Below are 16,998 nucleotides of genomic sequence, written 5' to 3'. Positions count from 1 at the left end.
ACCCCATGTCCAAGAAAAGACCTTCTCTCTAGTCATGGTAAAGGAGAATCACCCTCAGTTAAAGCCCGCTCACACCCTGGATAGCGAATCAATGTGTAAAGTATTAGTACCAACTTACACAGTAATATAGGGAAAACACTACACAATGGACACCATACCCGTTTAGAAAAATAGGCAATATTTATCTAAATCAAACAAGACCAAGACAACAAAAATCCAACATACACAAGTCAATATATGAATTTTCAAAAGAATAGGAGTCTTATGCCCTCATTACAAAACTGGCGGGCGGTGTTAAAGTGGCGGTAATACCACCAACAGGCCGGTGGTAAAAAAAATGGGAACACGACCACGGCGGAAACCGCCAACACAGACAGCCACTTTAACACTCCGACTGCCAAGGCGGTAGCAACAAACAGCGCAGCGGTCACCGCCAACATACAGGCGGAAGACAATGTACTGCCCACCACATCATAACCCGCCTATCTGCCACCTTTTCCGGGGCGGTACCAACGCCATCAAAAGCACGGCTGAAACAGTGTTTGGAATGGAAACCACTCACCTCTTGACACTCAACGAAGAACCAGGATGCCACCGAGCCCGAGCTGTAGGTCCTGACGATGCTGGTCTACCTCCTCATCTACCAGGAGCACCAAAGACGGCGGCGACGACAAGGACGAGTACTGGACCTAGTACACAGGGGAGGGGGGAGGAAAAAGAGAGTGACACACTGTAGGAAAGTACCATCTTGCCTGGAATGTTACCCCCATTTTTTACTTATATGTATGTTTGTTTTTGCCTGTGTCACTGGGATCCTGCTAGCCAGGACCCCAGGGCTCATAAAGTGTGCCCTGTATGTATTCTCTGTGTGGTGGCTAACTGTATCACTGAGGCTCTGCTAACCAGAAACTCAGTGATTATGCTCTCTCTGCTTTTAAAATTGTCACTGCAGGCTAGTGACTAATTTTACCAGTTCTGATTGGCACCCTGGAACACCCTTATAATTCTCTAGTATATGGTACCTAGGTACCCGGGGTATTGGGGTTCCAGGAGAGCCCTATAGGCTGCAGCATTTCTTTTGCCACCCATAGAGAGCTCAGACAATTCTTTCACAGGACTGCCTCTGCAGCCTGAGTAAAATAACGTCCATGTTATTTCACAGCCATTTTACACTGCACTGAAGTAACTTATAAGTCACCTATATGTCTAACCCTCACTTAGTGAAGTTTAGGTGAAAAGTTACTAAGTGTGAGGGCACCCTGGTGCTAGCCAAGGTGCCCCCACATTGTTCATGGCAATTTCCCCAGACTTTGTGAGTGCGGGGACACCATTACACGTGTGAAGTACATATAGGTCAATACCTATGTGTAGCTTCACAATGGTAACTCCGGACATGTCTATGTAACATGTCCAGGATCATGGAATTGTCACCCCAATCCCATTCTGGCATTGGGGGGACAATTCCATGCATCCCCGTGGCTCCAACATGGACCCCGGGTACTGCCAAACTAGCTCTCTGGGGTTTTCTCTGCAGCTACCGCTGCTGCCAACCCTGCCCCCCTGGGGCCTGGGCAGCCCAGTCCCAAGAAGGCAGAACAAAGGATTTCCTCTGAGAGAGGTTGTTACACCCTCTATCTTTGGAAATAGGTGTTAAGGGCCTGAGAGGAGTAGCCTCTCCTGGCCTCTGGAAATGCTTTGAAGGGCACAGATGGTGCCCTCCTTGCATAAACCAGTCTACACCAGTTCAGGGATCCCGCAGCCCTGCTCAGGCGTGAAACTGGACAAAGGAAAGGAGAGTGACCACTCCCCTGACCAGCACCTCCCAAGGGGAGGTGCCCAGAGCTCCTCCAGTGTGTCCCTGACCTCTGCCATCTTGAATGCAGAGGTGTGAGGGCACAATGGAGACCTCTGAGTGGCCAGTGCCAGCAGGTGACGTCAGAGACCCCTCCTGATAGGCTCTTACCAATCCTCCTATGAGGGCGATTTAGGGTCTCTCCTGTGGGTTTCTTGTGAGATAACGAAAGCAAGAGTTCACCAGAGTTCCTCTGCACTTTCCTCTTCGTCTTCTGCCAAGGATTGACTGCTGACTGATCCAGGATGCCTGCAAAACCGCAACAAAGTAGCAAGAAGATTACCAGCAACATTGTAGCGCCTCATCCTGCCGGCTTTCTCAACTGTTTCCTGGTGGTGCATGCTCTGAGGGCTGTCTGCCTTCACCCTGCACTGGAAGCCAATAAATAATCTCCCGTGGGTCGACGGAATCTTCCCCCTACTAATGCAGGCACCAAACTTCTGCATCACCGGTCCTCTGGGTACCCTCTCATCTTGACGAGCATGGTCTCTGGAACACAGGAGCTGGATCCAAGTGACCCCAAAAGTGCAGTGGTCCTTCTGTCCAAATTTGGTGAAGGTAAGTCCTTGCCTCCCCACACCAGACAGTAAGCCTGTGTACTGCGTGAACTGCAGCTGCTAGGGCTTCTGTGCACCCTTGCAATACTTTCTTCATGCACAGCACAGCCCAGGTCCCCAGCACTCCGCCCTGCATTGCCCAACTCGCTGAGTTGACCTCCGACTTCGTGGGACTCCCTTTTGTTGTGCTGAGACAACCGCCGTGCTCAGATCTTCTGAATGCCTGTTCAGGTGCTTCTGTGGGTGCTGCCTGCTTCTGCATGGGCTCTCTGTGTTGCTGAGCGCCCCCTCTGTCTCCTCCTCCAAGGGGCAACCTCCTGGTCCTTTCTGGGCCCTGGCAGCACCCAAAACGTTTAACGGCAACTCTTGCAACTAGCAAGGATTGTTTGCAGTCTTTCTGCGTGGAAACAACTCTGCGTCCTCCAGCACGCCGTGGGACATCTTCTGACCAAAGGAAAAGTTCCTGGCACCTTCCGTTGTTGCAGAATCTTCAGCTTCTTCCACCCAGAGGCAGCCGTTTTGCACCTTCTTTCGGGGTTTAGTGGCCTCCTGCCCCCCCGGACACTTGCATGACTCTTGGACTTGGTCCCCTTTCTTTACAGGTCCAAAGGTCTAGGAATCCGTCTTCAGTGCTTTGCAGTCAGTTGTTGCCATTGCAGAATCCCCTATTTCGACTTTACTGTCTTTCTGGGGTAGTAGGGTAACATTACGCCTACTTTTCAGGGTCTTTGGGTGGGGTATCTTGGACACCCTTAGTGTTTTCTTACACTTCCTGTGACCCTCTACACACTACACTAGGCCTGGGGTCAATTCGTGGTTCGCATTCCACTTTTGGAGAATATGGTTTGTGTTGCCCCAGGCCTATTTTCTCCTATTGCATTCTATTGTGTTCTACAGTGTTTGCACTACTTTTCTAAGTGTTTTACTTACCTGATTTTTGTTTGTGTGTATAGTTTGTATATTCTACTTACCTCCTAAGGGAGTATATCCTCCGAGATACTTTTGGCATATTGTCATTAAAATAAAGTACCTTCATTTTTAGTAACTCTGAGTATTGTGATTCTTATGATACAGTGCTATATGATATAAGTGGTATAGTAGGAGCTTTGCATGTCTCCTAGTTCAGCCTAAGCTGCTCTGCTATAGCTACCTCTATCAGCCTAAGCTGCTAGAACACTACTAATCTACTAATAAGGGATAACTGGACCTGGCACAAGGTGTACGTACCATCAGGTACCCACTATAAACCAGGCCAGCCTCCTTCACACACACACACGCAACATACAACACTCCTAGCCCCACCCCCAACACCATATACACAAACAGATCCAACAACATTACATATACACCCCCTAACCCCCTGGAAGAACGCAAGGACAAAAGGAATTGAGTCAAACCAGTGATATTTTAGAAATAGACAGATATACCATAGAATTTGAGTAACAGTATTTACAAAAATATACAATATGTACAGAAGGCCGTACATTGTCCTTCACAAATGTTCATGGGCCACTGGGCCAAAAATCAGGGGCCAAGCCCACCCTTGACTCCAGCCTCAATACGGAGAGAACACTGCAGGGTCATCAGGTCGAAAACACACAGGCACCTCAGGAGGATTGGGAAGGGGGGACACCTCAGCCGGAAGATGGGACAATGACACTGCTCCTCGAGGGGGCTCCATGCCCACAGCGAGGTCCTGGGGAGTGCAGGGCCACAGTCTCTCAAGTCTCTCTAGTGGGTGCTTTGCCCACTGCTTGGTCCTGGAAAGTGCAAAGTCACAGTCTCTCAAGTGGATGCCAACTCCCACTGGTTCTGGAAGGGGCTTCGTGCCCAGAGTGTTTCATCCTGCCAAGGATAGGGTGAGTGGATGCATATCTCCACTGGTCCTGGAGGGGGCTTTGTGCCCAGGGTGCTTCATCCTGCCAAGGATAGGGTGAGTGGATGCATATCTCCACTGATTCTGGAGGGGACGTGGTGCTCAGTGATTCAGTACTTGGGGTATGCCAGTTCACATTCCCTCACCTGGGTGTCTGAGGCACAAGATTTTCAGGGAACAGGTAGCATGATAGTTCATAGAGGCAGGGCTAGACTCCATTCTGTGGCGCCAAAGGCTGCTAAGTGGTGGTAGTGTCGGTGCTGGTGGGGGTGCTGCCAGTGGTGGTGGTAGGCCACAGCTGGTCTCCTGCAGCCTTGGGCGGCCGCCCACTGGGGCTGCTGGTGCTGGTAGTGGTCCTACTGTCAGTGGTGCAGGTGGCGGTGCTTGCGACGGTGCTTGCGGTTGGGATGCTGGCGGTGCTGGCTGTGGTGCAGGTGCTGGTGCTGCCAGTGGTGGAGGGAGGCTCCAGCCCTTCTCATGCAGCCTCGGACAGCTGCCCATTGGGGATGCTGCTGCTGACAGGAGTGGTGGCAGCAGCAGTGCAGGTGGCGGTGCTTGCGGCGGGGCTGCTGGCAGTGCTGCACACGGTGCAGGTGGTGGGGCTGGCAGTTCTGCTGGTGGGTACTAGGGCTTCACCTGCATCCTGCGTCAGCCGAAGTGCCTTGCCTTCGGTTTTCTGCCCCTTCCTCACCTTGGCACATGCTGTTGTGCCCTTGGCTCTATCAGCTGGAGTTTTGGAGAAGACCTTGCTGGGTGGTTCGTGCTCCTTGCCCTTGCTGCATGCTGTCCCCTTCTTCACCTTGGCAGGTGGCGGAATGGTTTGGTCCTTTGCAGGGATTGGTGGCACACTGGCTGTCCTGACGGGTGCCCCCTTTGAACCTCTGGGAGTTGCAGGTTCCACAGCGAACGGTGACTTGGTGGCTGAGGTGCTGGCCTGGGTTCTGGACACCGTGGCCCATGGGGAATGCCGGGGGGAGGGAAAGGGAACAGGTCAATGTTTGCCAGGATTTTTTTTTTAGACATACTGGGGCAAGAAGAGGGAGAGGTTTTGGGAGTGGGAGTGGAGGAATAGGGAGTGGTTGTAGGAGGTGTCTGTCTGCTGAGTTTGTGTGAAGGTGCATGGGCTGGACGCTGTTGTGAGGTGGATGGCTGTTGGGTGGGTGGGTGCTTGTGATTGTGTACTTTGGGAGGAGCAGTCACAGACACACTGGGAGAGGACACAGGGGATGTGTGCATGGTTGTGCGGGTGGTGACTGCCAGTGAGGGGTGAGCAGTGATGGGCGTGCTGATGATGGAGGTAGTGGATGAGGATGTAGTGCATGCAGGTGTGAGTGGAGACGATACTGGGAGGGAGGTGGACGATGAGGAGGAGGGGGACACAGTGGAGGCAGTGGATGTTGGTGTGTCTGCATGGGTATGGTGTTTGTGTGAGTGCCTGTGGGATGATGTGTGGTGCTTGTGTTTGCCTGAGCCACTTCTGTATGTTGATTTTGGTGAATGCTGGTCTGAAGGTGTGCTTGGGATAGACTGGGGTTGACGGGATTGGGACTGGGTAGAGGAAGTTGGAGGGGGACGCTAGACACAGGGACAAGGGCTGCCATCAGTGCCAAGGCCAGAGCCTGAAATGCTCTCTGTTGGGCCGCCACTCCAGAGTGAATGCCCTCCAGGTATGCATTTGTTTGTTGCAAATGCCTCTCGACACCCTGGATGGCATTCAGAATGGTTGACTGCCCAACATTGAGGGTTCTCAGGAGGTCAATAGCCTCCTCACTGAGGGCAGCAGGGCTGACTGGGGCAGGGCATGAGCTGCCCGGGGCAAAGGAGATGCCCACCCTCCTGGGTGAGCGGACACGGGAAACATGCTGAGGGGCTCCTGGGAGGGTGGTGCTAGTAGGGGTGGCGGCTGTACCTGTTGATGGGGTGGGCACAGAGGAGTCCGCCACCGCCAGGGAGCTTCCATCGGAGGAGGAGTCGCTGTCTGTGGTCTCGCCTCCTGTCCCCCTCGTGGTGCTCCCCTCGCCCTCCGTCCCATTGGTGCCCTCACCCTCGGTGGATTCGGCCTCCAGGTCCATGAGGGATCTAGCTCCCTCCATCGCCGGTGCCTCTAATCCTCTGCCAGATGATGCTAATGCACATAAGAACAGGGTGACAAAACAAAAAGGGGAGGGGAGAAACAGAGGATACACTTGGTCAATGCCAGCAACACCATTACTGTTGTCGTACACAACACACAGGGAGCAGTCCTATGCACTAGGCCATGCCTAACCAGTTACTAAGATAGTCACCAGCCCATGGGGTACAATGCCTAACACCATCAGCAGCACCCCAGAAACCCATAGGACCGTGCCCAGTAGTAGATGCCCACTAACACTATTGGGTAGGTGTGCTTCAGAGCCCGTCCAACAAGAGACCTACCCTGCCATCTTTCCCCTGGCCTAGGGACACCCATAGCCCCCACCCCCCACCCAGATAACTCTTAATGCATGCAAAGCAGGAGTCAGATTCTGTACTCACCCCCTTATGGCTGCTGTGATGCCTTCAAGCACCCATCCAACTCGGGATAGGCCACCGCCAAGATGTAGAACATCAGGGTGGTCATGGGGTGACTGGCACCCCTTCCTCATTGGGAGGCCAGCCCCAGCTGGGTCTCCGCCATCTTCTTTGCCCAGTGGCGTAGGTCCTCCCACATCTTGCAGCAGTGGGTGCTCCGCCTGTCAAAGACCCCCAGGGTCTGCACCTCATTGGCGGTGGCATGCCAAATACCCTTTTTCTGGTGAGCACTGACCTGCAGGGAAAAAATAGCAGAAAAGGGAATTAGTCAACTGTCCGGACCGTCACACTCATGGCCCACCAGATCCCTCCCATCCCCTGACGCACATACATTTACCACCTTACATGCTGCACTCTGGCCCGGACGCCTCTGCCCCCACCTCATGTGGCTTACATACTCAGCACTCCCTACATTCATGGCCTACGCATCATGCTCACAGTGTACTCACTTGTTTATCTGGAGGACCTTAGAGTAACATGTACTGGGGTTGGACCCCAGCCACCAGTTTCTCCAACTCCTCCACAGTGAAGGCAGGGGCCCTTTCCCCAGACACATGAGCCATTGTCGCTTCCAGACACAGGTCACAGCAGCACTGGCAGTGTAGGTCCTCTCCTGTTGAAGGCCAGGTAGCAAGTGAGTAGATAGATAGAAAATGGCGGTCACGTCCGCTGCAGTGCATACCGTCACCGCCGGCGTACATCGCCATTGGCTCCTGGAACCCATAGGGACCAATGATAACCAATGCGAAGTTGCGTGGTGGTCATCGACCGCCTACCGCGACTGCGCACAACACCAGCGCAATTACCTCATTTCCACTTGTCCCTCCTCAAAGGTCAGGCATCCGCCAGTTCAGGGGGCCACACAATGGTACCTAACTGCGTCACAGCAGGCATTGGCACAGCAACTAATTTTCAGATACACATTTTTTTTCTGTAAAGTAAAGAAATCAGCATTAGTGCAATAGATGTGTGAATAAGACCCTCTGCTCACCGTTTTCTTCCATAGGCTTCCACCACTGAGGCTGAATATGAGATGGCGGCATTCCTCCGGTGTACAGACCCCTGGTGGACCTTGCAACAATGGAGGACAGACCCATTATCATTACTTACAGACTTGATTGTGCCACAATCCAGGAACTGTGTGCCCAATTGGAGCCAGACCTGAAGTCAGCTATCCGGCAGCCCACTGGTATCCCCCTCTAGTGTAAGTCATGTCAGTGCTCCATTTCCTGGCAAGTGGTTCCTTCCAAATAACAGTGTCCATGGCATCAGGGATGTCTCAGCCAATGTTCTCTAATGTGTTGACAAGAGTGTTGTGAGCCCTGCTGAAACACATACCCGGCTACATTGTGTTCCCCCACCTGGAGGATTTGGCAACAGTGAAACCTGACATTTATGCCCTGGGTCATATCCCCAACATCACTGATGCCATTGATGGTACACATGTGGCATTTGTCCCCCCCCCCCTGGAGAAATGAGCAAGTTTTCAGGAATAGAAAAAGCTATCACTTTATGAATGTGCAGATGGTGTGTTTGGCAGACCAGTACATCTCCCATGTGAATACCTGGGCATGACACCTTTATCTTGAGGAATAGCAGCATCCCATATGTGATAGACCAACAACTCCAGAGGCACTGGGTGTGGCTAATAGATGAGCCTAAGGTCACCACCCAGTATATATTGGTGTGTGGGTATGGGGTTGTCCCTAAGGGTGAGTGTGTGGCTAACAGGTATCCCTCGATATTTGAAGGTGACTCTGGTTACCCCAACCTCTCATGGATACTGACCCCAGTGAGGAATCCCAGGACAAGGGCAGAGGAACGTTACAATGAGGCACATGGGCGTACAAGGAGGATTATAGAAAGGTTTTCAGCCACCTGAAGGCCAGGTTATAGTGTCTCCATCTGACAGGTCGATCCCTGTACTACTCATCCAAGTAGGTGTGCCAGGTCATCGTTGCATGTTGCATGTTGCACAACCTGGCCTTGAGACACCAGGTGCCTTTTCTGCAGGAGGATGTGCCTGGATATGGTCTTGTGGCAGCGGTGGAGCCTGTGGACAGTGACAAAAAGGAGGCAAAGGTAGAAGATGTTGACAACAGGAGCAACATAATTCAGCAATACTTCCAGTGACACACGGGTAAGACATTGTACGTTCACTTTACATTTCATTATCTGTTGGACATTGTACAAGGCAGCCTCTTACCCTATGTCTATAGCCATTGACTGTACCCTTTGGCATCTCTATTTTCCGATCCCTGTGCCCCACTGTGGCTCTTGCTAAGTGTACTGCTGCCCCTCAAAAGGTCATTCCAAAGGATATTTCACTGTACATTTGAGTTGCAGTGCTTTGATAAAGTTTTACTAATACATTTGTGAATCATTGGACAGACTTGTATTTGTTCCAGGGGTGTTTATTTAAGTACTTATAAGTATAGGGGGATGTGCAATGGGCTGGGCTGGGCTGATGGTGGAGGAAAGTCCAGGGTAGAGTCCAGTCTCTTGGTATCACAAGTGCATTGTCCAAGGGGGCATGGGAAGTAGAGCAATGGCAGTTCAAGGTGGACAGGGTGACAGAGTGGGACAGAAGGGTGACAATCAGGAGAGTCTTATTTCCTGGAAGGGGTCTTGGCAATGTTTTCTGGCTTCTGCCTGGATTGCAGGGACCGTTTGCTGGCTGGTTCTCTTTGTGCAGGGGGTGGGGTGCTGGTGGCCTCTTGTTCCTGTGGCGGTGCCTCCTGTCCACTAGCGCCGGCAGAGGTGGAAGGCTGTTCATCGGTTTGGCTAGTGTCAGGGGCCCATTGTTGTGCCATTGCCTCCCTCATGGTCTTGGCCATGTCAGCCAGCACCCCTGCAATGTGACCAGGATGGTGTAGATGTTTGTTAGGTCATCCCTGATCCCCAGGTACTGTCCCTCCTTCAGCCGCTGGGTCTCCTGCAGCTTGGCCAGTATCTGGCCCATGGTCTCCTGGGAATGGTGGTATGCTCCCAGGATGTTGGAGAGTACCTTGTGGAGAGTGGGTTCCCTGGGCCTGTCCTCCCCCTGTCGCACAGCAGTCCTCCCAGTTTCCCTGTTGTCCTGTGCCTTTTTCCCCTGAACCATATGCCCACTGCCACTGACCCCAGGTCCCTGATCGTCCTGTGTTTGTGGGGTTGCCTGGGGTCCCTGTAGTGGTGGACACACTGCTGACTGACGTGTCCTGGGGACAGTGGCATAGGCCAGCTGGTTGGGTGCTGTACTGGTGTTTCCTGAGGGGGGAGGCTCTGTGGTGGTTTGGGACTGTGGCAGGGGAACCCACTGTCCAGAGGTCCCTGATGGGCCAGGTTGGTCATCCTGATCCAGGCGTCCAGAGCTACTGTCGTCACTGTGAGCCTCTTAGGGGGGGGGACTGGATGTAGCTGGCACCTCCTCTCTGGTGACGTTGAGTAGGGATGCAAATGCAGTGTTAATGTATCTGCATGTGCCATCTTGTGCATGGGTGTGTTTCCCTGTATGGTTGTGATTTCCCTGTCTGTTTGGCCTTGTGTGATTGGTGATTTTGTGGGCTGGGTGAGTCTCTGTAATGGGCATGCTGTGGCGATGGGTGTCCATACAGGTCTGTGATGGGGGTCCATGCATTGGTGAGGTATGCAGGGCTTGGTATTGGGATGGGTGGGTTGTGATGGTGGGGTATGTGTGAGGTGGTGGAGTGATGGGGGTGAGGGTAGGTGTAGGGGTTTGTGATGGCATGCAGGTAGGGTGTGGTGAAAGTATTAAAGATTTGACTTATCAGAGTCTAGTCCTCCTGCTACTTCTGCGAGGCCCCCAGGATGCATTATTGCCAAGACTTGCTCCTCCCATGTTGTTAGTTGTGGGGGAGGAGGTGGGGGTCCACCGCCAGTCCTATGTACTGCTATCTGGTGTCTTGCCACCACAGAACGCACCTTCCCCCGTGTGTCGTTCCACCACTTCCTGATGTCATCCCTTGTTCTGGGTTGCTGTCCCACCGCGTTGACCCTGTCCACTATTCTCCACCATAGCTCCATCTTCCTTGCAATGGACGTCTGCTGCACCTGTGATCCAAATAGCTGTGGCTCTACCCGGATGATTTCCTCCACCATGACCCTTAGCTCCTTCTATGAAAACCTGGGGTGTCTTTGGGGTGCCATGGTTGTGGTGTGAGTATATGTGTGAGGGTGTGTTGGGTGGTGTGTTGGGGTGTGTGGTGTGAGTTGTGTGGATGGTGTATGGGCGATGGTGTTCTGTGCCTCTGATTGAGGGGATGCTCCTGCCTTGTGTCTCTCTCAGTTAGCAATAAAAGATTTCGTGGAAGGGGTTGTGGGTAATGTGGGTGTGTGTTTTATAGTGATTTGGGTATGTGGGTGTGGTGTGTGTATGTGTGTCAGGTGTGTGTGGTTTGAATTGTCCAATGGGGTGTAGTTTTGTAACTGTGTGTGTATTTTGAGCGCAGTGGTGTGTACCGCCAATGGTTTACCGCGGTTGAAAGACCGCTGTGGTGATTCGTGGGTTGTGATACTGTGGGCGTATTCCTGTTGGCGTAACGGTGTGGGTTTTGCTATCGCCAGTTTATCACTGACCTTTGGTGTGGCAGACTTGTTTGGGTGTCTGAACAGTGGCGGATTTCTCAGTGTGGGTCATAATACCCGTAGCGGAATACCACTGCGGGCACAGTATGTTGATGGCTGTCAGCACGGTGGTAGACGGCATTTACCGCCAGGGTTATAATGAGGAACTTAATCCTTAGAAAAACAGTGAGAATGCTGTAGTTACACAAAGTACCTGGTTAGCGTAAAAAATAAAGCCGCACTTGCAAGCGTGCATCGGAAAAGTCAGCGATGTGTCGAGTCCTTACTCGCAAGTGAGGCCGTGTGTCATTTTCTTCTCCAGTCGGGTCAACGATGCATTGTTTTTCTCCCTCGCAAGAGAATGATTCGTCGATTTACGGACGGGCACCTCGGGTCTGCGCAGAGTTGGGTTGACTTGGATGCCCAAGAACGATGCATGAAACATCTGGTTGCATGGAGTTAGGAAACCGCGCTGCGTGGAGTTTGCTTCATTATCAGCCTTCGTAACCAGATATTGTGCGTCATTTCTGTAGCTGTGAATGTCAATCTCCCAGCTGCGATGTAGGAGCAGCGTCGATATCAGCCGCAAAGCGGGCGGCATGTCGTTTCTCAGCCGTGTCGTGGAAGATGCTTTCTAAATTTCGCCATACGCCATTCTGTGTGTAGATTTTCAGTTCTTGACTGCCAGCTTCACCTCTCAAGGGCTCAGGGACTGGCTAGGGCACCACTTGGCAGGGCGGGAGTCTCATCAGAGAATCCAGGTGCTAGCATGGTAAGTCTTTGATGGACCTGAGACTTCAACAACTGGAGGAAAGCTCAGTTCAAGCCCTTTTAGATTCTTCTCAAGTAGGAATGCACAGCAAAGTCCAGTTTTTGTCCCCTTTCACAGGCAGAAGCAGCAACTGCAGGATAGCCCAACAAAGCACAGTCATAGGCAGGGGCGGCACTTCTCCTCAGCTCTTCTTCTTGGCTGAGGTTCCTCTTGATTCCAGAAGCGATCTAATTTTAAGGGGTTTTGGGTCCACTACTTATACTGCATTCTCTCTTTGAAGTAGGCAAACTTTAAAGGAAAGTCTCTCTTGTTTGTAAGATCCTGCCTTGTCCACACCAAGCCCCAGACACACACCAGGGGGTCAGAGACAGCATTGTGTGAGGGAAGGCATAGCCCTTTCAGGTGTGAGTGACCACTCCTCCACTCCCTCCCAGCACAGATGGCTCATCAGGGTATGCAGGCTACACCCCAGCTCTCTTTGTGTCACTGTCTAGAGGAGAGGTGCAAACAGCCCAGCTGTCAAACTGACCCAGTCATGGAATCAACAAACAGGCAGAGTCACAGAATGGTTTAAGCAAGAAAATGCCTACTTTCTAAAAGTGGGATTTTCAAACACACAATCTAAGAACAAACTTTACTAAAAGATGTATTTTCAAATTGTGAGTTCAGAGACCCTAAACTCCAAATTTCTATCTGTTCCCAAAAGGGAATCTGCACTTTAATAATATTTAAAGGCAGACACCATGTTCACCTATGAGTGAGATAGGTTTTGCACAGTGAAAACCAAATTTTTCAGTATTTCACCATCAGGACATATAAAACACATTAGTATATGTCCTACCTTAAACATACACTGCACCTTGCCCATGGGGCTGCCTAGGGCCTACCTTAGTGGTGCCTTACATGTAAGAAAAAGGAAGGTTTAGGCCTGTCAATTGGGTACACTTGCCAAGTCGAATTGGCGGTGTAAGATTGCACACACAGACATGCAGTGGCAGATCTGAGCCATGTTTACAGGGCTACTCATGTGGGTGGCACATCAGTCCTGCAGGCCCACTAGTAGCATTTGATTTACAGGCCCCGGGCACCTGTAGTGCACTGTACTAGGGTCTTAGTAGTAAATCAAATAGGCCAATCATGGAGAGCCAATTACACATACATTTTACATAGGAGCACTTACACTGTAGCACTGCATAGCAGTGGTAAAGTGCCCAGAGTATCAAAAACAGCAAAAACGAGGCCAGCATTTATCAACAAACTGGGAAACAGAGGCAAAAGTTAGGGTAGACCACTCCAAGGATGCCAAGTCTAACAGTTCTTCTCAAATTGTTGAGCAAGTAACTTCATTTCAAGGTAAAGAAAAATGAATCACTTAAATGAAAACAAAACAGAGCTCTGTCTTTTAAATAATTCATGACAATAAGAACTAGTGTGATTTATCATTTGGGTGGGAATCCAAGATGCCACTAAATAAACATGAAGGATACATGTATTTCCTGTAGCAAGCTCTCCTCTGAGAATTAGGAGATAAGAAATAGAGCAAGTTTATCAAAATTATTACTATTATTGGCAAGAGATTACACCAGAACACAAAGAAGCCCTTTAGTCAAGTTGATTGTTTTTGAGTTATGACATTGCTTCAGAGACTCTGAAAGTATTGTAAAAAGAAGAAGAGACTTTGTTCAGCCTTAAAGAAACATATGTACAATATGTGAACAATAACTGACATTTTGCAATAGTTTATGCAAAGTCAATGTATTAATGAAGTCATTATTTTGCAGCCCAGAATCCTAAAAACCATGAACCCTGAATTTTGAGAAATCAGAAGTCCTGATGCACAACACAACATGCAGACCAGGGTCCAGCAGTCAGATTCTGCAGTCCACAAACCAGAAGCTGTTATTTTCTCTTTTTCTCTTCCCAAAACCCCCTCCCCTTGAGGACCTGTGAGAGGGCAATGTACTCTTCATTGTGGTCACGCTAGTACTCACTGGGATTGGGGAATTGTCATTGCCCCATCGGTACAACGGGAATTCAGGGGAGTGGCTTGCACAGAACAGCTGTGGACATATGGAGAGCCCTGCACCCATGTGAACGGAAGTACTCTCACTATTTTGCACTACATGCACTGCACACAAGAACTGATATGATATATTGCAACATGACTATGATGCATAAATGTATACATAGTGAATACTTAAGACAGACCATAACCCATTCCTGGTTGCTTTCTCTTGGGGGCAATCATGCCTTTTAATACATATGTGGCACTGAGTGATGGCCCGTTTAGTACACATATAGGAGAAACCATTGATCAATACATGCCTGATAATGAAGGGTCAGCCATAGATGAGAGAGTGGAATGGGAAGCATTTAAATTAATGCTGAACGGGATGTGTCTGGAAATGCAATATGGTATGAAAAAGGTCCTGAGGGAAAAGCTGTTGGAAGTGGAGGACTGGAAAAAGACAGCATGGAGAGCCTGGGTGACAAACCAGAATCTATATGCTGTATTACTAGGCCTCAAGACAGATCATATGGAGGTACTTCACTGATTATCTAAAATAGAAGATAAGGGATACATTGAATGTCAAGATGACCAGGGAGATAAGGCAAGCAGGTTATTAGCTTGGTTGCTGAAGCAGCTACCCCATGCACCCACAGGGGCTATTCGTACTAATAACAGTTAGTTCTCAACTAGAAATTGATGGGGCTTTTCAGAACTACTATAGGGTCCTCTACAGGGATGATGTGGCAATTGACTTGGCAACAGCCTCAAACCACCTAGGACATATCAAAATCCCCACTTTAAAAACACTGCAGACAAGCAAATTGGACGCCCCTCTAACTCTAGAGGAAATTAAATTACTATAAAACATATTGCAAGGCTCAAGACTCCAGGCACAGCTGGGTTTCCAATTAAGTTCTATGTCACCTACTAGATCCAACTGACTCATGGCTATTGAAAGTCTATGAAGAAACAAGGAAATGGGCTACACTATCTGATTCTATGAGAGAGACACTAATAGTGTTGATCCCGGAACTGGGACGGGTCCTTCTAAAAGTTGCATCATGCTGCAATTTATTGCAGCTAAACCTTGATCACAAAATTTTGGGGAAGGTTCTTGCCAATAGGCTAACACCATTGGTACAGACAGTAGTGCATCCAGGTCAAAACACCTTTATTCTGGGCAGAAACACATTCCTGAATCTCTGCCAACTGTTCTAGACCATGAACCGGGCATGTAGGACAGAAGCAAAGTGCTAGATGGCCTCCCTAAATACTGAGGAGGCTATCAACACCTTGAGGTGGACATACTTATAAGATGCACCGTACTGGATAGACTGGGCCTTGGACTAGAGTACCAACAATGGATAGCACTGTTAGACAAGTGTCGAACGGCTATGGTCCATACAAGTGTTATTATTTCAGATCAGATTCTCATAGAGAGGGGCGTTAGGCAGGGCTGTCCCCTCTCCCCATTATATTTGCATTGGCCATGGAACCATTAGCTTGCCTGCTGCAAGCACAAGGTCCCCAATGGGGCATCCATATAGACAGGCTGCCCCAAATAGCCTCTTTATAAGCAGATGTTGCATCATTATACCTAAGAGATGATCTTGCTGTGCTCCCAGAGGTCATGTGCATGCTAGATCAATTTGGAAGGGTATCAGGATTATGGGTTAACTGGGTTAAGTCATGTCTGTTCTCACTGCTTTCAACACCTGAGCTGCAGCAGCTGCATTCAACAGCTGAGCTACAGCAGCGGGAGAGCCAGGAAGAACAATTACAATGGAAATCGGACTCCATAAAATATTTGGATGCAAAAATGTATCACAGTGAGTGCGTTCTCATTGATGGTGACATAGGAAGGGCACTTATCTTGATCAGGCAGTCCATGTCTTCTTGTCTACAGTAACTTCTATCCCCAATGGGTAAGGTGTTGATGACAAAAATATTATAGGTGGTTGATAAATTCTGCTCCACCGGTAGAGTTGGTGGAATTTTAGCCATTCCACATTACGCTTGCAATGGTGAGTTCCAGCCAAATTCCGCCAACAGACATGTGATAAAGATTTTTCTAGCAAGTGCTTGCCAATGGTAAGTTGACAGATGTGAGGGAGATTTAGCATCCCCTAGCATGGTTTTCAGCCACTAGGAATGAACCTGGTGAGATTTCTGCAACACAAGCAGTCATGACCATTTGCAGGATGAAAACTATGCTTGAGTGGAAATGTACTTGATTGGCAGCAAAATCAACTTAAGAATCAACACCCTGTGGCACATGTGTTGTGCCATTTCTGCATAAAACCAACTCCCGGGGCTAAACATCAGTGCAAGCAGCGCAAAGTGACTATTTCTGCTCTTATGCAGAATTCTGTGGAATCCTACTAAGTTTTCATGTAACTCTGCAGAATTCCATGGAGTGAAACTGAGAAAGTTCTGCTCACCCCTAAAAATTATTGGTCATACCCAGACTCCTTTATTTCTTTTCTGCCATACCAGTAATACTGAAAAAACATTATTTGAAGACCTGCAGCAATTGCTCACAACACTCATATGCGGCAATGGAAGATATAGAGTGACAATTAACACTTTGTATGCTCCACTACAAGAGGGAGGGCTTGTAGCCCTCAATTGTGCGATTTATCACATAGCAGTATAACTCCAGTGCCTGATGCAGTGGCTGGGGAAGCTACCGAATCCTCAACGTACTATAGCTTAAATCGAGCTGGGTGACCTCCCATTTTTGGAATGCTTTCTGAGCACACCATCTCTGAGAAGCATTATTAATGTGCTCCTGAAAGTTGCCATGTTGTGCTG

The sequence above is a fragment of the Pleurodeles waltl genome, chromosome 1_2, assembly GCF_031143425.1.
Source record: "Pleurodeles waltl isolate 20211129_DDA chromosome 1_2, aPleWal1.hap1.20221129, whole genome shotgun sequence".
Taxonomy (NCBI): Eukaryota; Metazoa; Chordata; class Amphibia; order Caudata; family Salamandridae; genus Pleurodeles; species Pleurodeles waltl.
Note: the sequence above shows the minus strand (reverse complement) of the source record.